Source organism: Pteropus medius, unplaced genomic scaffold, assembly GCF_902729225.1.
Source record: "Pteropus medius unplaced genomic scaffold, Ma_sr-lr_union100, whole genome shotgun sequence".
Classification (NCBI taxonomy): Eukaryota; Metazoa; Chordata; class Mammalia; order Chiroptera; family Pteropodidae; genus Pteropus; species Pteropus medius.
The window spans coordinates 21,115,138-21,141,375 of NW_024349800.1; positions in this window are offsets into that span (position 1 = coordinate 21,115,138).

Below are 26,238 nucleotides of genomic sequence, written 5' to 3' on the forward strand. Positions count from 1 at the left end.
TCCTTCAAAATTATGTGGGATTATGTTGCTCAAACAAAGGGACTTCAAAATGTAAGTGGTGTAAGATAATAAGCATATATTTTTCACTCCTATAACAGTCCAACATGGTGTTCCTGGTTGCAAGGAAGCTTTGTTCAATAGACTAATTCAAAGTTACAGAATCTTTCATCTTAGAGTTTGCTATCCCCTAGGATTCAGGAGTCTTGTAACTGGAGAAAGGAGAGAGAACAAAGATACACAAACTTTATAACAGCAGAAGTGTCATCATTGCCACTTATATACTGTTGGTGAAACTAGTCATATGGCCGCAGCTGAAGAAGAATAGGTGGAACAGTACCGCTGAGAAATGTTGTCTCTGGCTGGGCACTCACCTCCCAGTCAGAACTCCACACTATGTAAGGTAAAGCACAAATTTGGGTCAATCACTATCACCAAAAACTTTGCTCTTGACAGTTCTTCCTGCCATGCGTATGCATAATGAAAAGATTAAACAGAAAACAATGGATCATAAATGCCTTGGGGTGTGGGAGTATAAGCAATGTGGGTTCTATAAAAACTACAGTTTTAATATCATTTATGATAAATTATATGACAAAGGGAACCAAAAATTAAAATTTATTTTTGCCCTCAAAATTTCTTTGACATGACCCCACAAAATAAAGTAACAATGAATAAAAGCTTCAAGTAACATGATGAGTTAAAAATATTCTAGTACTAATTTTGCAAATCACACTAAATGTGTCATCTTGGGCAAGTCACTACATGTTTCTTATTTTACCATTCAAATTTAACACACACTGGAGGCTTAAATTAGTTCATATCTAAATCTCCATAAAGTTTTAAACTTTTGAGATTTTTATTACATAATTTAAGAGAATGATTTATTGTGGATATAAAAGTTCAACAGTTATTGTCTTTCATTGTAAAAGACCCGGGGAGAGTCATACATAATAATCAAAGCCTGTAATTATGTGCCAGACTTTGTTCCAAATGCTTTACTTTCATTTATTTACACTTCACAATAGCTCTATCATGCTACTATTATCATCTCCAGTTTGCACATGCACACATTTCTGTGTGAGGTTGAAGGGGTTCAGAACAGGCCTCCTCAAGATGTGCTGCTTTGGCAGGTGGATTATTTTGAGCTTAAGGCAATTCTGGCTCATGAGAAACTTTTACCTCTTCCTTAAAGAATGTAAATTTGGGGCCTTGCCCATAATAAGAATTATCACCAGAAATAACTTTTTATGACCTATCTATAGGGCAGGCCAAACATCCAATTACTGAAAATCTGCTCTTCTTATCTGTGACCCTCCTCTGTTCTGAAGCCTCAGAAACCTTAGCTCAGAATGTCATATATATCTGTTTTCCTTTCTCTCCTTTACTCTTTCATGTATGTGGGTTCTCACATATACATATATAATTAAATATGGCTATTTTGTCTTGTTAATTTGCCTCATGTCGATTTAATTATTAGGCCAGCAGAAGAACATAGAAGAGTAAAGTAAAATTTCTTTCTGCCCCACAATGTGTGTGTATATATATATATATTTGATTCATGATGGGAGTTCAAAGACACTGTATTCTGCTCCCTGAAGATACTATCTTAAATTTCAGCTATGTTCTAATAAATCAAGATCATCTTGGCCATCATATGAAAATCTTTGGAAGCAAAACCACACATTTTTCTGTACATAAAATCACAGAGACAATAAAATGATAATGCTTAGTTTACTACAAAGCATCAAATTATTTTATATAGAACAGATAGTTAGAAAAGCTCTAAGGAAGAACTCACTAAATGATTAAAAGTGAGAAAGTGGCATAAGTGTGTACAAAGTATATTTTAAAAATTGGCACATGGATTTGTAAAGATGAAAGCAACGCGATATAACTAGAATCTCTAAAATTGCGGAGACAGTTATTGGGTACATACATGTATCCTCATCCAATTCAAATTTCTAGACATAGAATTTAACATACATGTATCCTCATCCAATTCAAATTTCTAGACATAGAATTTAACATAGGCCACATTTGTTTTCCTATAAGTTATAAAATACTAAAAATATACATAGACTAAATAAGGTTTAAAATATATATGAATTTAGAGTAATTGAATAAGTGATTTTTAATGATAGCAGCATTTCTTTTTGTTTCAGACACATTCAATTCATTCAACTACTCATTTGAATACATTCAGACAAGATTACAAATGTGAAATCCCTGAGTTGCATAATACTATAATAAAATGAGCCTCTAACTTTAGTCATGAGACAAATACACAAATACTTTCAATTCATAAAACAAATTAAAAGTGCCATAGGCAACTGCAGATACATTTGAATCAGACGAGAAAGAGGATTTTGTTTTATTTTTGATTATAGTTCCCAGAGAAATATATAGGAAAAATATGCCTTCTGTGCTAGGTCTTGATGATTGTACTCTGATAACTAAGAGAGTAGTTATCTGCCATGAGAAATCTAGAATAATAAAGTGACATATCCCGGGAAAGATGATGTTTTGTGTTTATTGAATTTGAAGTACCAGTGAAAAAATCCAGGTGGTGATGCTGATCAAATAATAGGAAGTAGAAATCAAAAGGTCATTAGGCCAGTTTCAGTTAGACATTTGGAAGCCATTGCATAATAGACATGAAATTCTGGGATTGGAGAGACCTCTCAAAAGAGAAATACATAGAGGTGTCTAAGGATAGATGGATATTGAATAGCAGTATACAGTGTGAAAAACCTAAATTAAATAAGCCTCTTTAGATTATCTTTGAAGAAGGCAGCTGGCTTACTTGGAGATGACCACTCAATATTGTCAGATATCATACACATTAAAATGTTTATTTATTTTGGGCATTATGTAGACAAGAAAGAATTTCCATTAGGATTACTGACCCCACATTGTAAAATGAGAGCTACAAACATACTTTACAAAGTTCTACTGATACTTTTTGGAATCTTTGTCCCGAAGTAGTTTATTTTTGGAAAAACCGAAAATTTTCAGACATGGTGTGGTTATATATGTTAAACATTTAATAGTAGAGAGTTTTTTCATATTAATAGTATCTCTAAGCTATTTTCATTACCCGCAGTATTATCAGTACTAGTAACTTAATACCTATGAATAGCTTCTACTTCCTTTCCTATCCCCTGAAACATTTTGTTGTATTTTCTGTTCACATTGTCTACTTTTTTTGTGAAAAATTACTTTATATTTTTTTCTGTGGTGTGTTAGTGGAATGCTTAAATTTCCTATATTTTTAAACAATAGAAGAGTAATTTTTCAACTGGCATGTAAGCTGAAAACAGAAATACAATTAAGATATCATAACATTTTATGTTAAACTTATTTCTTCCTCCTAAACACAGTTTTTATTCCACTTATTTATTTAATACCAATTGTAAGTAGACTGCCCATATTGTTAAGAAACAATTACAAAAATTGTTCAAAAAGGAAATAGAGACGATAGCAGTGCAGAGAGGTACAAGACAAAGAAAGATAAATTAAAGTAATATGAAAAATTGTATAAGAACTAATAGTAGAATATGGTGATTAGATGCATTTAATGATGTAAGAAGAATTTGAGAAAAATAATGAATGAGAAAAGATGGGATCAATAGGGCAACGCATGAGAAGTTAGAATAGAAATACATTTGAATTTACATATAGTTTTGTAGGAATGGAAAAATAATTTTCCCCCTACCCTTCTGAGTTCTAGGTGTAGATATCTGTAATAAAATATGAATTAATAGGAAAAAAACCCCAGAATTTTATTAACATGTGTTCCTTATAAACATATGAGAGATACCTAGGGAAAAATGGATATCTCTTAAAGGTGGCTTATCGCTTAAAAAAAAAAAATTTTTTTCCTCTAAAGGCAAAAGAAGAAAGTGGGTAGGGGGAGACCAGTTAGGAGGTGGTTACCAGGAGAAGTATGGCAAATAAGGGTAAGATCTGTTTTGCAGATTTGTCAGTGCCTTCTCTGATAGGATCTTCCTGTGATTTAGTCATCCTTTTTTTCCCTAACCTTACAAATGAAGATTTCCCTTAGAAATGTAAATTTCCCTTAAAAAGGGTAACTTCTGTTCTGTTTTCAGAGCATCTCCAGTGCTTGCTGTTTCTCCAAATAATCAGCTCAAAATAATCCTTATGCTGAAGAGGCATATTTCGGGGTGTCACATTCTTCTGCCCTACAGTTTCTATATACATAATATTAGTTGCTTCATCACATTTTGACTCATTGCAGAAATACTTTCTTTAGCTTTTAGTTTCAGCTTTTAACTATTTTCACATTCAGTTTAATTATATTGATATAATGTAATACATATCACCAAAGTGTCTGAAAAATTTGTTTTCCTAAGTAAATTTTATTCTTAAATCACCCTTTTTACCATTATTGGTCAATTTCACTTAGTCCTTTTATTAATACTTACAAGTCGATTAAATGTAAACTAATAGTTTTTCTTTTTATTCAAAAATCTCTGTGTTGAGAGTAACTTCACCAAGTATCTTGGTTGTGTCAGCATCACTCTAAATTCTCCTTTTTCTCTAGAGCATTATGGGTATGAAAAATTAAAACCTCACATGAACAATCTGAGGTCTTAAGTATCTATAGAGAGACTTTCTAGTCTTTCACACAATTAGTTCTTCCAGGTATTTTCCATAAACTAATTGCACTTTGATGTGTTTTCATGTCTGAGAGCCTCTGGTTCCACACATAGGAGCACTTGATGAAGGCTCACAGTTCCATTGCTTCTTTATACATGCAATGGACTAAATATCTTTGTCCCCCCCAAATTCATGTATTGAAATCCTAATCCCTAATGTGATGATGTTAGGAGGTGTGGACTTTCAGAGGTAATTAGCTCATTAGTCTGTAGCCTTCATGAATGGGATTAGTGTCCTTATAAACGGGACTCCAGAGATGTCTCTCCCCTACTCACCATCACATGTGGTTACAACTAAATGTGAGCATTCCACAACCCAGAAAAGACTTCTCACCAGAAGCTGATGAGGCTAGCACCCTGATTTTTGACTTCACAGCCTCCAGATCTGTGAGAAATAAATTCCTGTTGTTTGTTTATAAGTTGCTTAGTCTATGGTACTTTGCTATAGCAGCCTGAACTGGCTATGGCAATACAATACATTCATACCTAATTACACAGCCCTTTATAATTAAGTGTATCTATTTGAATGTGTCACTTGACATTCTGGAATTCAAAGCATTTCTGGATTCCTTCCAGATCAATAGGAATGTTAAGTTTCTCTCCTGAGGCATCTTCTGGTTTCTCCTTCTGCTTCATGGCTATTTTGTTTCTTGTTTCTTTTAGCACCTCTATAGGACAATGGACGGGACAAGGAGTGTGAGAGCCTCTGCCTGAATCGCTTCTGCCTTTATATTCCCTCTCACCTAATGAACTCTAAATCTCTCAATGTTGGGGGCTTTAATACAAAGCTGGGAGATCTGAGCATGCATCTAACTGAGGGAATCTTTACCTCAATTTCCTGGTTTTACTTTGCACCAAATGCATGTGTGATTAAATTTCTATGAACTCTTATAATATTCTTGGAGATAAAAGAACTTTGCATGTGTTTCCTGATTTAAGCTTCAGTTTTTCATTATGAATTGGGGTGATGACCTTGTAAGTATATAATATTAACATTAGAAAATATATCAGAAACAATAAATAAAAAGCTTAAAACGACTTCACACTATCCAGACTGATTAATAAATCCATTATAAAGGAGAAAGGAAAACATGGAATCATTCGTTTTAGAATCAAAAAGACCTTAGAAATTAAATATTAATTTTTTAGATGAGGTAAAAGGCCCAAGTGATGTTAAAACTTGTTGGAAGACACATAATTAAGAGAACCAGGACAGAATTCAGGTTATTTTGCCCCGATGTCTTTCCACTCATTGTATGACATATAAATTTATTTTTGTGTTTCCTGAGAAAAGCAGGGAGATTTATTGTCAATGAACAAACTACTAAGCAAGAAGTGAAATGACATATATTTATAACTAGAAGTATAGCTTTAGAAATAACATTTTCCTTACACATTCCTATTCGGTCTGGTCCAAAGAGAAGACACTGCATGTCTTTACATGAATATTCTCAGTAACTGCAAATATACAGCATCTCAAAAATTTTATTTCTGAAGTTGAATGCAATTTTAATGCCCTATACAACAAAGGAATGCTGAATAAAACTAGATAGGTTTAGCTGTGAATCTCAGAACTGTACACTTAAAAAATCTGCTTTTCATATTTACTTTTTACTTAGAAAACAATAAACATTCTCCAGAATTTGGCATTATTATTGTTGTCCATATTATCAGCTTTCCCCTCTGCATTTCCTATATTTTTACTATATAAAATGAATCATTATTTTGATTATTGTCTTTTTTAATAGTAGTGTTTTTCTCCCAAAATTGCATATATATATTTTTAAAAATGCAACAGTTGATGTTAACCTGTTGGGATATTCACATTCAGAAATCTTTATAAATAAAGAATATTTACCATACATCCTATTTTGTACTCTAAATTTATTCCATCAACATATCATATTGTTTTAAATATCTATATCTTATTTTTAATGATCATGAGATTTTATAGTATAGATATACTGTAATTGATTTAACCAATCTAATAACAAATGAAAACAGTATGTCTTATTTTTAAATTGCAATCATTAATACAATATTCTTGAACAATAAAATGATTGGATGCATTTTTGCATATTTTCTTTATCATTTACAATTCACTCTATTGTGGCAGAATGCATTTTTCAGATATTTTTCTTTCCGTGTGACTCACACTCTTCCCATTAAGAGGTGGATCTTGTATTTCCTAACTTCGATTCTGAGCAAGATCTCTGTCCTCTCTGGTCAACAAAATGTGGTAGGAGTGATGTGATTTTTCAAGGCTAGACCATAAAATTGATGAAGCTTCTGCCTGGTAGCACATTTGTCTTTGGAATCTAGAGTTTGCACATAGGAAGTCTTGCTACTGTGCTGTTACTAATCTGGGGAGACTATTCAGCTAGAAACAGAGTGTGATGCTTGCAGATCCACAGCTGTTCTAACTCCCATTGTTCCAGTTTTTATAGATTAGGTGCTAGACATACAAATGTAGAAAACTTTGATGACTGTGGCCACAGACACCTTCAATGAGAGACCCTAAGCTATAATCATTCAGATAAGCTAAACCTGGATTCCTGACTCATTCCAGATTATTCCCATTTTAAGATGATTTGTTATACACCAATGGCTAATACATCTATGCTTCATGACTTTCAATAATTTGCCCAAAATATCTATGGCCAATGTTTTTATAATGTCTTTTTCTTTAAACTTATGTGTCCATTTACATAAAATAGTTATTTTCCATTAAACATTTTAGTGCCATATTATGCTCAAATAAATCTAATTACTACAAGATATCTGAAAATGCTCTTCTGGACTTTCCTCTTATAATAGTTCATAGTTTTTGTTGTTTTTTTTTTAGGTTACATAATAACAATTGAATTTGTGTGTGTGTTTGTACTGTAATGATCTAAGTTTATTTTTCTACAACTTTTTAGCTAATTATAATCAACCTCCCCCCCAATAACAAATTTGAAAGTCCAATATTACTATATAGTTTATTGGTTTGTTTTGCTTTCTGCTCAGTAATCTCGAAAATTACAGAAACGTATTAGATAATAAATATATATTAGTTCAAATAATTAAAAATATTCTAAATTTCCATGTATTTCTATCTAATTTTTAAAAATGCATTTCTTTTAATTTTTTCTTTATGGTTACACAGCAGCATATTTAAAAACATTATTAATACTTATGTTATTATACATATAGCAAGGCAACCATGTTTTTCTTCACAGCTCTTACTTTACAAATCATATTTTATTACCTATTATATATCTCTTCTAAATGAAATTTAGAATAAATTTCTTCTAATACAGAAAAAAATAAATTGAGATGTTCATCAAATTTGCATTAATTATATAGGTTAATCTGTAGTAGAAATGACAGTTTTAAAATAGTGAGTCTTCCCACCTAAGATCATAGAAAGTTAATAGAAAAAAAATATGGTAAAATAAGAGGTGGAACTTATTAACTCTCTTGTCATCATTACTCTGTGTTATCGTCCATTAGTATTAAAGGAGTTGGTACTAAAATAGATCTAAAAAGATGAGAATTGCCATTAGTATGATTACATTGACAGCTACTAAGAATCTGTGTGGCTTGTTCTTATGTGTCTGGTTCCTGTAATAAAATAACTTTATTTGCATCATCAATGCTATTAACCAAAATATATTGGTCTATAATAATAATTCTTTCTAAAAATGCAATAAACACACAAGTTATTTTGAATCTGAATAATAAGTATTATTATATTATAAAATTTAAAAATGTAACATTTATTAAGCACTATTGAGGTAAAATGCAATATGAAAGTTTCAACTTAGCCAATAAATTTCATGATTCAGCACACATATTTTATATATAATGACCATAAAATATTTCCTAGGTAAGTAGATTAATACATATTTTCATATTGGAAATTTACCATAAGAAACAATGAGGCTTGATTTTTTTATTATGTAGATGCATGTGTTTTGAGTGTGTAACCCCAAGTTGTCCACTGGGTGAATGCCTATCTGCTGTAGTTTCTCCAAGGAGCAAGTTAAACATCATGTCCTTGTACAGCCTTCCTGGGCCCTCCTATTTCAGGTAGAGTATATCACTCAAATTAATTGTTTCCAAACAACACAGCTATTAGATTGCTTAGGTATATAGTGGGTTTACTATAGGGCTTAAGAATTCAAACATTCAAATCTGTTAGACCTGGGCTTAGCACTGGATTCATCAATCTCTAGCTCCTTATCTTTGAGAAAGTTGCCTAATTACTCTGAGCTTAATGTTTTGATCTCCAAGGAGTGTAACATTAACTGCTGCAGAGGTTTTTGTTGAGATAATATATGCAATATATTTAGTTGAATACTTCACAATTATGCAGTGCTCAATAAATAGTAGATATTAGGTGGAAGATAACAACAGGTGATGAAAATGTTAATGATGATGATGAGTGAACCATCTGTTGGCAGATCAATGACCTGAATTTCTTGAGGGCGGAAGTTATGTTTTATTTATTGTGTACAATGTCTGCTATATTATAGATGCCCAATTAATGCTCGTTGAATGATAACATGTAAGTGGAGTTAAGAAAAATAAATAAGAAAGAGTTATGTGATCATTCTGTGCAATTGTTATCTAGGAAAGGGAAATATATTAACCTTTGGCATCTAGAGTGCAAATCTGAGAATTTTCTCCATGTTTAAGAAGAATTCCAAATCTGTAAAAAAAATTCCCCCAAAGACCTAGGCAATTAAAATCATTATAGACCAGACAAGTTATAACCTTGAAAGTGTCAATTATGCCCCCAAAAGGCTCCTGAAGATGATCATGACACTATCAGGGAAAGAAGGTTTATTTATATAATCCTGGCTCCAGCAGTTATTGCAGACAAGTGGAGAAATATCATCCACAGAGCAGTTTCTCCTGTTTGGGGATAAACGCATATATCCTGACACTCTTTAACATCAGTGATTTATTATTTTAATTATCTATCGTTGTCCTTATGTCAAAAATAAGAATAAGAGCTCAATAAAGTTTGTGTTTGTCCCTTTTTATTTTGCTATAAAGATGAACAACTCACTTGCTTGGTTGACTGAAAATACATGCAATTAACGTTTATGTTTCATTTCACATTCTGGATTCTTATATTCTTATATTTTTCTCAGAAATGCTTTTATGCTTACTGGGCTATTTACTGCTGCACTTATATAATCAGGCCAAGTTTATTAAAACTAGACTTAATTTATATACAAATTTGTCTTAACTATGGTTATCTTTGCTAAAAATGAGGGTGATTATAGAGAGAAAATTTATGTTTCAGTAATATACCTTTATAGATAGCAGATTATCGTGCAGTTCCTTATATTTGAGGTTTTGTTTTCTACATGTAAACTACCAGGATCCTGAATTATTCTAGTTTTCTCCAATATGGGGCTATGACTTATCAAACTAACATTTCCAATTTTCTCCCACTTTTGACTTGCAATCACTAAGAACATTGACATTTTCCTAGAAGCCCCACTACAAACTGAATGTGAACTGCTTGATATAAACTTCTAAGAAATTGCTACAGTAATTTGTCATTAGTTAATTTTTGCTTCTGTTGTTGTATGAACTGCTCAGATGTCTACCTGAATATCGATGACATTCAAAGACATTCGAACTGCAAAAAAAGTGCTTCGACCATGACATTTAGAAATCTTGACTGGCTGCCCCTAGGCTCAGAAACTGGTTTATAATTTACTCTAATTGCTATCCTTTGTTTTTCTTTAGTTTCATAGAAATATCTTATTAAATCCATGAGCTCTCACCAAATATAGATGTAACTTTGGGAGACTAGGTGCATCACCACTTTCTAAAATGAGACAACTGTTTAACTGAACTGACATATGTTCAAGACTAAGATTAATTCAATATAATAATGGAGTAATCTACGAACTCAGCTTCTGGGTTGTAAAAGTTTCTAAGGCAGGATATGCCACTTTGGCATACTGAATTAAAGTTACTTAAGAAACAGTTGGTACAAGGACACTCTGGACTTCCTTTACTCCCCTGAAGTGGGAAATAAATCACCCATAAGAAAGTTATCCTCCATGTGCCAGGAGGGTAAAGGCCTTCTTATCACCAGAGATAGGAAATTTCAGGCCAAGAACGCTATGTAACAACCCTTGTTACTTCTGCACTAATTTATGACTCCAAGTCCAAACCCCTTTGTCTTTTTCTTCAAAAATTTATTGTTTATTTTTCTAAAAGGTATAAAGCTGCCAGCTTTGGTCACTTCTTGAGTCTTATAGTTTTATGGGGGATCCCATAGATATGAAATTACTTTCATTTTTCTCCTGTTAATCTGCCTATGACAATTTAATTATTAGATCAGCCAAAGAACCTACAAAAAAAGAGGGAGATGTTTTCCTCCTTATACTATAATGAACATTTTGGAATGATTGAGAAATTAAGGAAAAAAGGCATTCTTGTTAAGTCCTGAGCTGATTACGCATCTATTTCAGTTGGAGCTGTCCTTGAAAAGGCCAGTCCAGTGGAACTGAACCACAGCATAAAAATGATGATAGGCATTAACTACGCTAGTTAGTACTGATAATTGATTACTGAGATGTTTCAAGACAATTACTCTCCTGGTTACTTTTCACATAATCTCGGAAGATTTCTTGATGACAGGATAACTTCCAGCGTAAAATATAAGAAGCTGAATTTAAACAATGAGAAAAAGGAAGTAGATAGAGATAAAAAGGGAGGTATTTATTAGTAATTACTTTTTTCCCCTAAATCTTTGTTTTGTGGTTTCCAGATTATGTTTTTGTTTATTTTTCTCATAGATTTCACTTGATAAGATTTAAACTGTTTGGTGATTTTAGATATGAATATTTATAAATATATCTCTGATTACTGCGTATCTAACATTTTCCACTAAATTTGTTCTTTAAAAAGACTCTGCCTGACTTTTATATTTTAGAATAGCCCTATCTTTAAAAAATAAAAATGAAAAATTAGCAAACAAAAATATCTCCCATCTAATATTATTTAAATAATTTCACTGGTGAAGTAACATTCTTGTTTTCTCATTCCATATGCACATATTATCAAAGATGAGTTGCTACCTCAGAACTACACGGACATAATTTCTACAATATTAATTGGTTTCTTGAATGGACAAAGTTCATAGTCAAAGCTAATGTTACCAGTAGCATTTTGCTATGAGAATCATGAAGTGTTTTCTTATTATGAAGGTAAAGGTCTAATTCAGGTCCATTCAAACTACTGTAAGTGTTGAACAAAGAAATATTGGCCTAATGTTGTATCTCATGACATAATTCAACTTAATATTTAGCAGACATATTAAAAATTGTAGTCTTTGCTTCAGGAGATATCTATTATGTATAAAACACTGCATCTGCCCTCTAGGTACTTATAGTTTTTCTGGAGAGCCAAGTGTTACTCAAATGAAGTGGCTAGAGGCTGACACAAAAACATGTAAGAAAGTCCTTAATTAAGTACACTCGACTGTCAACATGTGTCGTCTACATAAAGGGATTAATGGGGGTGGGGGGAGAGTCAAATCATATGAGATAGAAACAATAAAAAGGCATCTAAGAAAAATCAGCGTTTTTGCTTAATAGATAACAAAAGTAAGCCATAGTAAAATACTCAATATATATATATATTTTCAGTCTATAGAAACATCCAGAATAACACACACTTAAAAAACATTCCTAGTATTTACCAGCCATGTTATCCTGAGGAAATTATTTAAGTTGAGTTTGTTTACTCATCTGTAAAATTGCTATAATCACAACTACTACCTAAAATAACTCTCAGAATTGAATGTCAAGTCCAACATAGACTACAGTATATTGTGAGTGCTCAATAAATGCATCTTCCATCCTTCTTAGTGTGTTGTTTACCAATAATAGTGATTTATCTGGCTTAGTACATACACTGAGCTGGAAGACTGAAGAGAGAGAGCACATTTTTAAATAAAGCTGAGGAAAACTGCTTTATTAAATGGAAATGAGAAGAAAATAAACTACATTAGTTTATACTTTGTAAATATATTTTATTGCATTAAAAACTGAAATAAAATGCAGGTTCTGAGTTTTAAATATTCATACTGTTACACACTAACAAAGACTTTTCTTCACCTCTGATAGGTAATGGGCCAAGAAGTAAATGCATAGATTTTTACATGATTTCTCATCTGGACTGAATTAATTTCATGTAAATTCATTTATAGCTTCAGGTCATTCCCGGTAAAAATCATATTATAGGAACCTTGTATTATTTATCACAAAGAATTTTCAATTTTACTTCTTGAGGTTGAGGTACTTTTGATAGGTATTAGAAAGTATTTTACTGATTTTTTAAAACATAAATTATTAAAGGAACGTTAGTATCTCTAATATAAAACAAAATAATCATAAACAAAATGTTTTTTTAGTTTTCCAATACCCTAAGGTAAATTTTATGTGTGAGATTTGTATTTTTTTTGTTTTAATGAAAGGGACAGAGGAAGGGTGGTATCTTTAAACTAAATACAGCATTTGACAAATACAATAATTAAGAATATCTATTATCTATCAAATGCCATTTTTTTTAATCTGTTGCTCTTTGTACTCGGGTCTCTTTTAATTCAGCCAGTACTGATAATTCTTTGTAAATAATTCTTTGTTTTATAACCATGTGTACATTTTGCACATATTTTTATCAAATATCTTTCTCACTAATACATAAATGTAAAATATGCCCAAGACCTTATTTAAACTTATTAAATGTCTCCATTTACAAGAAACTAAAATCAAGACTCTAAAGGATATAGTTCTTTATTAAGGCTCACTAACATAATTTTAGTTTGTAAAAATTTATATGCAAATACCCAGTCTATAATGTAAAGTATACCAAATTGTAGCAATTTAAAAAAATATTATTTCATAAGAGATAGTTTATAAACTTCTATCCCTGAGAATGAATGATATTGCCTTACAAAATGTCATTTCCAGTCTCCTTTAAGAAACACAAGCATGCAAAGAATTCAAACTTTTAATGGGGTAAACTTACTGAAGTGACCACTTCATAAGTTATATTGTCCAATCATTGTGTTGTACACATGAAATTGATATGATATTGTATGTCAATATAATTGAAATAATTAAAATAAATAAAATAATAAAATAATAGCCTTTCAAATTAGAAAAAAAAATTAAATCAAATAAATGTTATATTGCCCTGTGAAAATAGATTGAATTAGTTCATGGACAAATGAACTAAAATTTTAAATGACAATCATGTGTATTAGTATTATTAATAACACGGTTTTCTTTTTCTGGACATCATATAATTTCATTTCTTGAATAAGAAAGTATAATTTTTAAAAAATTTCTGATTCAAAATGTAACCTATATCAACTTAGACATAGAAGGTTCAGAATCATATAGTTCTTTAATTATAAGACTATTGATGATAACCACTTGACTTTTTATTTGCCTGCATCTTTACTTTTAAAGGGTACCATGTTTGGTTTTTTAAAACTTTTATTTATTTATTTATTCTGATGCTCTTCTTCTTCAGGAATGCTTAAAACTGATGTATTGTTCTTAGAAGGAAAGTTTTCTGGGAAGTTGACTCTCAATTATTTATACACTGCAGTTTATACCACTTTCAGTATAAACAATAACATAAAAGAAATAACAACAAATAGAAAATTTTTAGGGTTATTTACATTTAAGTTAGCTTGCTGAATCATTCTTAAAATATTACCCTCTTATGAGCTCCATTGGGTTGCATCAATTTGGATCTTTTTCTTTCCAAATATGAATTTAACATGGAATTCAGTTATTGTATATATTTTCAAAGAAGTATATTTTACAAATACAAGAAATTTCCTCAAATGGCTCAATGGCAGTTTTTACTACTTTAAAATAATTAGGGTTAAATTAAAGCAAATAATTTCTAAGATTGATTAACTCCAACTAAATTCATGTTAAATGTTGAAATCTATCTGCAGTAGTCATTTTAGACTATTCACAAACATTTGGTCCCTCCTTTCAATAGAGGGTAGTTCTTTTTCCCCAGTTGAACTCATGTATGAGCAAGAGTGATGAGTGTCATTTTGGGGCAGATGTTCTGAGGACAGATGAGACCTTTCATGTATTCTTTTTCCACCACCAGAATTCCTGACCACATTCCATATTGTAGCTGTTCTAGCCATCTCTGCCTGGTGTAACTACGAGGGTGACTTAGGACAGAGTTCCTGTCTGTTAGCATTTCATGGATTTAGAGCATGAAGAAGAACTAATGCTTAATTTTGAGACAGCTAAGGTGTCCAGGTTGTCTGTTACAGCTGAATAATCTTCTCTATCTGTACTCTAGGCGTTTCCTAGACACAAATTATGTTCTAAATTATGTATTATAAAATACAGAATATAACACAACTTTGTGCTATTCTGACAACTCATATTTTTCTGTTGAGTTTTTATTTTCAAATTTACCATGAGAAGATAGAGAAATCTAAAGAAAGTTATGGTAAGTAACTTGCAATCTTAGAACATCTGTAACATAAATATCCTAGAAATTCATTACTAAACAAAGGTAGGCACACACAGAGAATAAATGAAGATAATATAAAAATGCTACTGTATATCATTTGTCAATTACTGACATTCCTTATACAGATTTATCTATACTGTATTTTTGTTGGTCTTTAAACATGTAAATTCTTAAAAATAAAATTTAGTATTAACCTGTTTTTAAAAGCCAACATTTTGAAATCTGTATTTTATTTAATATATTGTAAGCATAATTTGAAATAGTAAGCAACTAAAATGCACCATGCTTTGAGAAAAACATCTGAAACAAATTTGGCAATGTACAAAATTACTTATTCATCTGAGCAGCTAGTGTTTCCTATACTGCATGTTCAAAACCTAAGGATCTGATGCAGTGTTTATTGTTATTTCATTATTAAAACATTCCTCAGCTTATTTTATGCAAATCTATGTTTGATAATGACCATCTATCATTTATTATATCCAAAACCACAATTAAAACTTGGAATATATTTTAGTTGACATTTTTAATTTTATATCACAGCTATAATATTTTTCTTTGTATTAATTTAAAGAAATTCTTAAAAGTTATATTTAAAAAATAATTTATTATGGGGACATAGTAAAATACCTAATTAATTAATTAAACAAATATTTATTGGGATTTTACTGGGTACCATGAAAAGTGCTAATCATTAGGACAAATAGGAAAAAAGATTACCTCTTCAAATTATTATAGTTTACATTTTTAGAACATAAAACACTGCTTTTTAAAAATTTTCCTCATTTTCTATTTCTATTTTGTTATATATTTTGCATGTTGTTTCTGGTGAATATTCTCAAATACATTTTAATTGAATGGATGACAATGAATGAGTGATGAGTAACTGAATGAATGGACAAATGAATGGAGTAAGACAAGCTCCTTGCCCTGGAAGAGCATATAGTCTCTTGCGGGACAGACTAAGTAAAAATATCACAGTGTGGTACAATAAGTGGTGTGACAGACACAATTACCAGGCTGAAGGAGATAGAAACTAATCCTGCTGAGGGAATCAGGACAGGACACAATAATTTCCATAGAGTTGAACATCTTTTCTCCCATCCTGTAATTATTACTCTTGCTAAAGAAAATATGGTCTTTTATATTTTGACCTTTTTTGACCTGACTACAATCTTCCATGAAAAGTATACTTATGAAACCAAACTTTTAAAACATATTATTAAGTAGAAATAATTGGTTTAGAATGCTATTGGTTCGTGTGATCTCACTGAATAATTTAGGGTGTCACTAAGAGAATTTTGACAACACAGTTAGGATAATCTTCATAATAGAGGAAAATCAGTTCTAATCACTAAAATATGTATTTATACTTTAACAAATAATCGAACACCCTTGACTGAAATGTTAGAATATACATCTATGATATGAACTGAGATTCTTTTTGGAGAGTTGGAATAAATATGCAAATCATGGGTTAGAAATGAGAATGAATGGACTTGGTAAGCTATATTAGATACTAAGTGTATGGTAATGGCATAAACATTATGGCATAAATTTATATTGTGAGCTTACATTCAAGTAAATGCAAAAATCTATGAAATGATATCAATTTCTATTGTACTTGGCATTTCTTTTTATGACGATGTACTTTGTCAGTGAAATAAATGGTGTTATGTTTGTTCTGATCTCTTCTACCTCATTTCCTTGGAATAGGAATTCAATTTGAGTTCAAAATACTACTGTATTATTTTTCATATTGTCCTCCATGGACTATAGGCATCAAAATAAACAAGAGAATTTTTTAAAAAAAGAAAATTCAATGGTACACTTAAGATGTTCTTAAAACAAAACAACACAAAACAAAACAAAGTATATGAGATAGAGCTCAGGTACCTGTAATATTTTTATTAAAGTATAGTTGACATACAATATTATATTAATTTTAGGTGTACAACATAGTGATTCAACATTTATATACCTTATGATGTGATCACCATAAGTTTAGTAACTACCTGTCACCGTACAAAGTTATTACATTATTGACTACATTCTCTGTGCTGTATGTTACATCCCTATGACTGACTTATTTTATAACTGAAAGTTTGTATTCTATATTTTTAAACAATAATTCCAGCTGATTTTAGCACACTAAAGTGTAAACTCCACTCTATGCATCCATGAATTTATCTTTATTGATTCATATATTATATTTTAAAATCCATCCCTACTTATGTTTTTAAGTAAAAAACAATCTCTCATTAAATCTTGGCTTAGCATCTCAGTCATTACAGATCCTACACATCCATTTACAATGAAATTCTAAAGTGCTCGTTAATATCACACGTACTTAAGAACACAAACTCTGGAAACTGAATGTTGAGAACGTGGCATCCCCACTATTTGGCATGTGCCCTTAGACAAATAACAAGATCTATTGCGCGGCTTCTTTATTTGCAAATGCTTATAAAAAAAGAACTTCATTATGCTATCATCAAGATTAGTTGAGTTACTGTACTATAAAAGTTTTAGAACAGTGACTGGCATAAGTTTTAGAATCACCCATTAAGTGTTTGCTTTATTATTTTTATCCTCATTCATTTTGATTCTTAGTCATAATATTAATACATTTTTAAAAAATTTCAAATTGCTAGGAAAATCTAAGAGAAAGAAGAGGATCCTTACAAATGAATTCTTGTTTGTTCAACTGGATGCTAAAGGAGTATCAAGCAATTTAATAAAAGGAGTTGACTGTAAAATTCTATTTGAACATAAGACTAAAAATAAAATTAATATGCTATATAGATAGGCACCTCCTGGAAAATATTATTGAGGTAATACTTCAAAAAACAGAAAAAAATGAACTCAAGGGCAAGATCTTTGATATAAGAAGCAATGATGAAAGAAACGTATGCAGTAAAACTTTTAATCAAATTTTAGTTGTTGAAAATATGGCTATGAGATTTTAAATGATTGTTAAGAAGGAACTCATATATATGTGAGACAAAATAGACAGTAAAATCACAATCAATGGGAAATTATAATTCTATACAAGTTCAACAAAATATGGGAGAATAGACAGGGAAATTGAGTTTGTTGGAGTTCTTGTTTTATAAGATGGTAAGAGATGCATATGATTGGTTCTGCATTTAAGAAAAAACATTTTAAATATATACTTATATATTTAAATAAAAAAACTATCATTGTAGTATTATAAAAAAGAGATATAATTGCCCTGTCACTCAAATAAATATAAAACATGAAAGAAAATTTGATCGAAATAAGAAAATTTGGCAGAAAAAGGGTAGCCTAAGTTTTTTTTTTTTAAAATAATAACACCTAGTTTTATTTTATTTGTATTTTATTTTGTCTTTTTTTATTGAGGTATAATTAATATATAATGGTATATTAGTTTCAGGTATAGAACATAATGATTCAATATCTGGATATGTTGTAAAATGATCACCATAATAAATCTAAATATAATACAATTCTGAATGTATTCCTTGGCTCTCAAATGACAGTGTTTTTCTAAGGTAACATTTTTCACTTACTTTTTAAATTAATAGGACTTGTATAAAGTAAATCACATAGTAAGTAAACTCTCACACATGCTTACTGGTACTTTGATAGAACTTTTTCTTTAAATTCTTTCTTTATTTGCTCTCTGCATAAGTGTTTGGCATTATATATGCATCTGGAGCAGGTCGTTATATGTTTTCTTAACATAGGTCCAGTATATTGATATCAAAATTCAAATATGAGACATGTATATTATCAGGCATCTCTCATTATTTTTATACAATTTCTTTGCCAGTTTTGCTTTCAATCGATATGCTGGTATGTAACAGACACTCAACTTCACTGCAAACCTCTGGAAAATGTGATCTGTATCTCTAAATCATTCAGTACTACCCACAGAATCTAGCTCAGCACTTAAAAGTGTAGATGTTTAGTAAAATTAAAACCTTAATTAACACCTCCTAAATAAAATAACCATCAAAATACATGAATGGGATTGAATTGGGGCACCTCTGAGTGAAATGCTTTCTTTATGAATCATGAGCTTTCTACATTGTCTTAAATTTGTTATTCTAGGAGAATTCTTCCCTAAAAAGAAAAACCTAGCTTTATTTGTGAATTTTTTTTAAACTTAAATGGTCTTTCTATATTTTGCATCTTTGTCTAAATTGTTCTGTAGAATCATTTATACTAATTTTAAAGACATGAAAACAGTTTCTTAAACATTTTCACAATAAAATTTCCCTATTTTTGAAACTCCAGGGAACAACTGTCTTACAGGTACCAGGATAACAACTTAACCAGACAAGTTGTTCTTTATATGCATGTCACTACTTTTTGACTATATTAAATATTTTTGAAGAAAACTTCATTCCCCTATTGTTTATATCTTAAGAAAATGCATTTTATGAGATCCTTGTTTTTGCAACATTTTCTTAGAGGCAAAAAATGGCTTTTGCATTGTTCATGTTTTAGTGAGCAATTGATTTCTTCTGATTGGCTGCTATAGAACAGAATATTGCAGAATTTTTCAAATAGATGGGTGTAAGATTGGCTAGGTTTTTAGATGTTTGCAGTTTACTTGTACAAGGCCATAGATAATTGTATCAATAAAATCACAACCTGTATTCTCTTTTCACTGTCAAAGATTTTGACCAGGTCCTGAAAGTTTATTGTAAATTATAGGTTGTTTGAGGTGAATCAGAGAGACTTTAACAAAGGCTACAGGACTTTCACACGAGAATATTTTTCCACTATGATACAATAGCTGATGAAGCTCACCACAGAGAAAAAAACCAAGTTACATCAAACACTTTGAAAGTTTATGTAAAAATTTGATCCTCTATCTGTACATAAGAATCTTAAAGTGAGACTGTTCTATGATTTCATATGGTTTCCTCCAAATCTATTTATGACAAATAATTATATGTATAATTGTGGAGAAGTAAATGTTAGTGTAAGATTTCTTTCTATAACATAGGTCTCACTGTATGTTCTCCTCAGAAGCGTTAACCCTAAATATCAGTAACTAAGTCAACTATTTCATGCATGCAAGAGATATTACATATTTGTGATTACATTCAACTTGGCCCATTACATGGAGCTTTGCTTTGAAATAATGATGTATAAGTACTATGACATGTAGGGATTATATTAATTTTAATTTCGATTTTACTTGAACTCAGTTTGACTTAAAATAATTTAGTGACAAAACATATTGCCAATTTTTTAAGCTTAAATTAAAAAAAAGGAAATTGAGAAATTAGTGAAAATAATCAAAGGAATAAAAAGTAAGACATAAACTAACCATAGCATATTGATTGTATGATAAAGTTTACTTTTGGTACTTCTGCAATATCATTAAATTGATCATAAAGGAATAAGAATGTCAAGGAAATAGGAGAGCAGACAACACAAGGTGAGTGATTTAAACAAACTTTTGGAAGGTAGAAAGAAAATGGACAGGTGTTTAGAGATTACCTTTCAATAGCAAGCTGAAATCTGCCTGCCTATTGAGCAAGAAAGCGAAATTACTTTCAGCACCACGGACAGATTTAGAATGGGCTGGGAGGTGGAATTTCTGAAGATAAAGAGTAAAGGACTAAAAACATAAGCATATTAAAAACATGAAAAAGAAGAAGTTAGAACCCAATATGGATTCCTTAATCACAGAAACCAGGTATATCAGGTAGCTGCATCTCCCTAAGAGGTAAGCAGAAAACTTATTCTATGGATAAAAAAAAAAAAAATCAGGGCCTTCCTACTTTGGAATATCAGACATAGATATCCTACTAAAATGAGGGCCCAGGGTAGTTAGAGAAATTTGTAGTTTCTAATAATAAAAGCCGCAAGCTCTGTTATGTAGGTAGGCTCCAAGACCAAGAGCACACAGGCATATTCGTTCCTCCTATCCTTTCACTCAGGAGAATAAAATATTCTGAAAATAACATGCAGGCCTAAAAAACAAAAAAACACCCCCTATATTATGTGGGGGCTATTCTCTTAAAGTAGGTAAGGTTTTCTTCAATTTTCCACTTAAAACAGAACTTGCAGACTGTTTTTAAGACCCCATTCTTAATTATGAATAGACAACTGTGATAACATAGCTTTGAGGAAAGAATTTCACATGAATGAGAGAAACCAAAACCAAAAAACTTGAAAAACAAACAGAGAAAACAGGCAATAAAGAGCGACTAGATGAAAACAAATCAATATGGTTAATATCCTCCAAAATATCAGAAAGTTTATTAAATCCATAAAAATAAGTACAAGATGCTTTAAAAAGAGATACTTCATAAACAAAAAATGCACTTGGAAGTACAAAAAAATACAATAACCATACTAGAACATTCGTTAAGAGATAAAGCTGAGAATTTCTTCAGTGAGTAGACTGAAAAGACAAAGAAGTAAAAAATAAGAATGAAGATATGAGAACAAGATAGTCACTGAATTTAGGTTCAGTACCCAAACTTCTGCAAAAAAGAAAAATGGGAGACAGGAAACAGGAGTTAGTTATCAAAAGGATGGTACAAGGTGTTTCTCAGAACTAAAGGTAAATACATTTTTTCCCATTCAAATAGTGCATCTGCTTTTCATGACATTTACTGAGAATTAACCCATGTGAAGCACACCGATTAAAAATTTCAGACCACTTGGTTAACCAGATGACTCTACTTAAAATGTTCTCTTGTTTTCAGATGGCCCAAAGCAGGACGAGAGGGACTTAAGTACTCCCTACTACCATCTCCTCAACATTTCAACATTTTGGACCTTATCAGTATAGACTTCTAAGACAACAGTCCCTAGAAGGGTGTAGTTGATTAGCTCTTTCTAAGAAACTATTCAAATAACTTCAATTATGTCTCATTTTCTCATTTACCTGGTATCCAGGATAATCCCCAGCTTCCCAGGTAATCTTTCAGAATTTAGGCTCATCTATAGGCTGTTCAGTATATCTACTGGCATGAACTCAGTGTTCAACATTTCCTAACCGTTCAATACAAACTTTTCATTGTTTGCTTGAACATTATAATGTCTATCTTCACTAAAATCTATTAAACATGCACCTTCCTTTTAGTACTTTGTGAAGCTTTCTGCAAAACTAAAGCCTGAATGGAGGATGAAGGTACTATTTCAACTCTCTCATATGTGAACTGAAGAGAAGGTGGACTAGGTCTTTGATTAACTTTTCATTATCACTTGTATGTCACTGTTTCATCTTTTTCTCTGAAAAGTCCAGCAACTGTGATGCACATGTTATTTCCTCAGATGCTTCAATCTTCCTGGCCACTATTCTTAATCAATTGAATATTTTAACAGCCAGCTCACTGTGTTTTAATCCTCTAAAACTTTTATCATTCTTAATTTAAATATCTCTGTCCTCCACATTTCGCTGGTCTTGCCTTCCACTCCACTTCAGCCACCTATTACTATATCCCTGGTCATTTTCATTGCTCCTAATTGTTCCACTACTAAAACCTCAATTTTAACACCTAACACTTGGGCTAAGAGAAGAAAACTGAAGATTGATTTTAAACTTGGCTTCAATTATGCGAAAAGTTCTTTCCCAGAATATAGTAACTAATCTTTTAAAATTGTCAATGAAATTTCTTAGGCACAATTTTGGAAAATACTTGGAAGTTGAGTGATTTGGAACAACAAAGAAAATGTAGATTTTTAAACTCAATATTTTTAGCATAAATTCTATTTAGTTTAATGCACAAAACACCTTTTCATTTAATGACTGCTTGAGTTCTAAGAAAACACCAAATAGATATTCTGTGGTTTATTGCTGTTGCAGAATGAAACAAAATGATAAATGAGGAGACAAATTATGCTATACTTGAACAAATTATATACTTGCATTAATTAAAAAAACCCCTATGGAAGGGAAATAGGTTGTTTTAGTTTGTTACAATGGGATGTATACATCATTTCCAACTACAAAACTTAAGAGAGCTGGAGTTAAGATATATAAATCTTGATAAAATTGTTTTAAGAGAAGAAAATCTGCTATATTGAGAACCCTGAATGTATTTGAAAAATTGTTTCCATTTAGACTATCAAAATTTTTCAGCCTCTTTTCTATTATTTTTTGCATGCTTAATTCTTGACTTTCATATTAATTAACATTTATTCATTAAATTTAAAAACACAACTGAGTACTATCCTGAAAATAAGTACTATCCTGAAAATAATGAAAGCTTCATTCAGAAGTGTTCATTCTCATAAGTTCATGAACATAGGGACTGTAAATTGAAGTGCCATTTCATTATAAATATGGCAACCTACATACTGTTTTAATGAAAAATGCCAGTCTAAAGCTTTACCAAGTATCAAAAATGATCTAAACAAAAACACATCTTTCTATTATATATTTGAATTGATGGCCTGCAAAACTAAGATAACAGGTTTCTGTCATTTAAGAAGTTGATATAAATGGTTCTGTAAAGTCTATATTATTTCGTTATTACTTTCTATGATATTGTGTGGGGACATCACTTATCAAATTGTAAGTTTTAGTGTGCTATTTCAGGTTAAAATGAAAGCATTAGTCAAAAGCTTATGTGGATTTTACTGCTATCAATGAGTTTTGGCTTTATATCAGTGTAGTACAAAATGTTCTTATTTTATTAACAACATGCTAAAGAAAAGAAATGAAAAAAAGCTTTCATATAGATTTTTTTGTTCCATTAAATGAATACCTACTTAAAAAAAGTAGGATAAAATTATCATAAAATGGTAGTAAATATTCAAATTTAACATTACAAATTTTAAATTAAGTGATAACTTTGCAGTATGTTGTAGAATGTACTATTAGATGTTGTAGAAAAGGGTGAGTCTTGTTATATTTCTACTTCTTTTAAATAATATTACTGATTCTTTCATAGTTAATTTTTTATTTTTAATTGGAAGACAACTAAATAGAGATATCTTTTAAAATTATTCTGGCAAAATTTACTCAAATCATTTAAATATACTTTCATAAAACACCTTTTATTCTCCTATAATTGAGAAAAGACATTACTGAATATGATTTTTGGCATAATTTTTCTGAAGACCCAATGGGTTTATATTTGGAAATTGGTGCTCATGTTGGCTCAAAGAGCAATTACGTCTCTGAATAGGCCCCTAGCAGATTTTACAACTGTGATAAAGCCAATAGCATATTTATCCATCTTCATAATCAAGTGTAAGCTAAGAACTGATGGGTGTGCCACATGCATGCATAAATGATGCTTTCATCCCTTGCATCTGTTCATATTAATAATGATAATTTTTAAACAGTGATTTTCATCTTTAAGAGTGCTACAAATGCCAACTAATTAATTAATCCCTTAAGTGCTTAATTGAATATGGATAATTAAACACTTTTTACTGGCAAAGCTTATAGAGCAAAAACTAAAAGGGAAATCATACCAAGCCTAATTTTCTAACCAATGGGTCGAGGATATGATTTTTAGACATTTGAGTAGAAGTATTCTCTCTAGCTCTATTTCTGAAAACACCTTTTTCAGAAAAGCATTTCCACAATATTGAGAAATGTAATTATTCCTATTTTGAGAAATTACAAAGAAAATGAGTATATTAAAGCTGTTGTAAAAATGTACACATATATATACATATATATATATTTCTATACTATTTACTTTTGTAAAACACAAAACATACGTGGTCTTTGAATCTCTTTTTAATAAGAAATAAGACTCAGCTGCATCCCTTGGAATGAGTTTTATTTGGAATGGCTTTTAGAAATGATACAGTTTGTTTTCTGATACCGCTCAAGTAGGTGGAAGATTATTAAAATTATATTTATTTTTATAACTTGGCTTTGTGGTCTTCTATATTCAAAAGGCTTCTCAAGTGTTTTATTTTTTTTTTTTGAAATGGTTTTGAATATTATTTCAGATTTAATATAAGGAAAATATCAAATCAAAACACAAACTGTTATTGACTTATCAGTAATGTTTTAGCACTAAACACTAAATAGTTTGATATCACATTTTCTAAATGAAGACATGTTTGAATTTTAGTTGGGACATTTTTCATTGTAAGGGATTTCATTACACAGTGTAATATGTTTAACATTCTTGACCCTGTTCCCAACTTTTATCTTGCTTTCACAATTTATTATAGACTACCAGTTATTATTTTATAATCATTAACATGTCTTGTTTTCTCAATGTGTCTACGCTTCAAGGACCAATGTCTCATAATCTTGTGGCAGTTAGTACTATTTGGTGCACACAGCATTTATTCACCAAAGAATACTGGATTACTGCTACATAGTATTGGTATGTTTTTTTGGAGGACTAAGGATATAGCTACCATTTTTTTCAGATGAATATGCAAAGGTGTATACAGATAAGTACTAGGGGAAGAAAACGTATGCAAAATCAGGACTTATTATCATTAACCAAAGTGAAAATCAAATTTAATTTTGTATGTATGGAGATTTCAGAGATATGGGACATAATGTAATAACCAAAGCAGGTGGCTTTTATACTTTTTAGGCAAAGAAACAAATTTGTGAGGATTTGATAGGACAAAGAAACTTAGGGGTGTTTAATTAATAAGGACTCTAAACAGAGTTTGGGTTTGGGCTAGTCAATTATTAAAGTAACAGGGTTTGTTTATACAAGCTTTTTGGCCCTGATAATTTTTATCTCTGGTGTTAAGGATATCTCCCTATCTCCTGGTGCAAGGAAGATACCTTACACATGGAATATTTATTTCCTGCTTTTAGAGGGACAAAAAAGAATCATACTGTTCTTTGTACTAGCCGTTTCTTATGTAACTTTAATTCTAAATAATAAATATGCCAAAGTGGCATACTTTGGGGTGGCATATTTTGCTTTCCTATAAGCAGTTCTTAATGTGGGCTTAGTATTATCTTCTGTAAGACACAATTTTTCTTACTTTTTTCACATACTAATTTCTTATGTCCTACCAATTTTTATTAAGATTGACATTAAGGAAAGACTGAAGCATTTGATGTCGT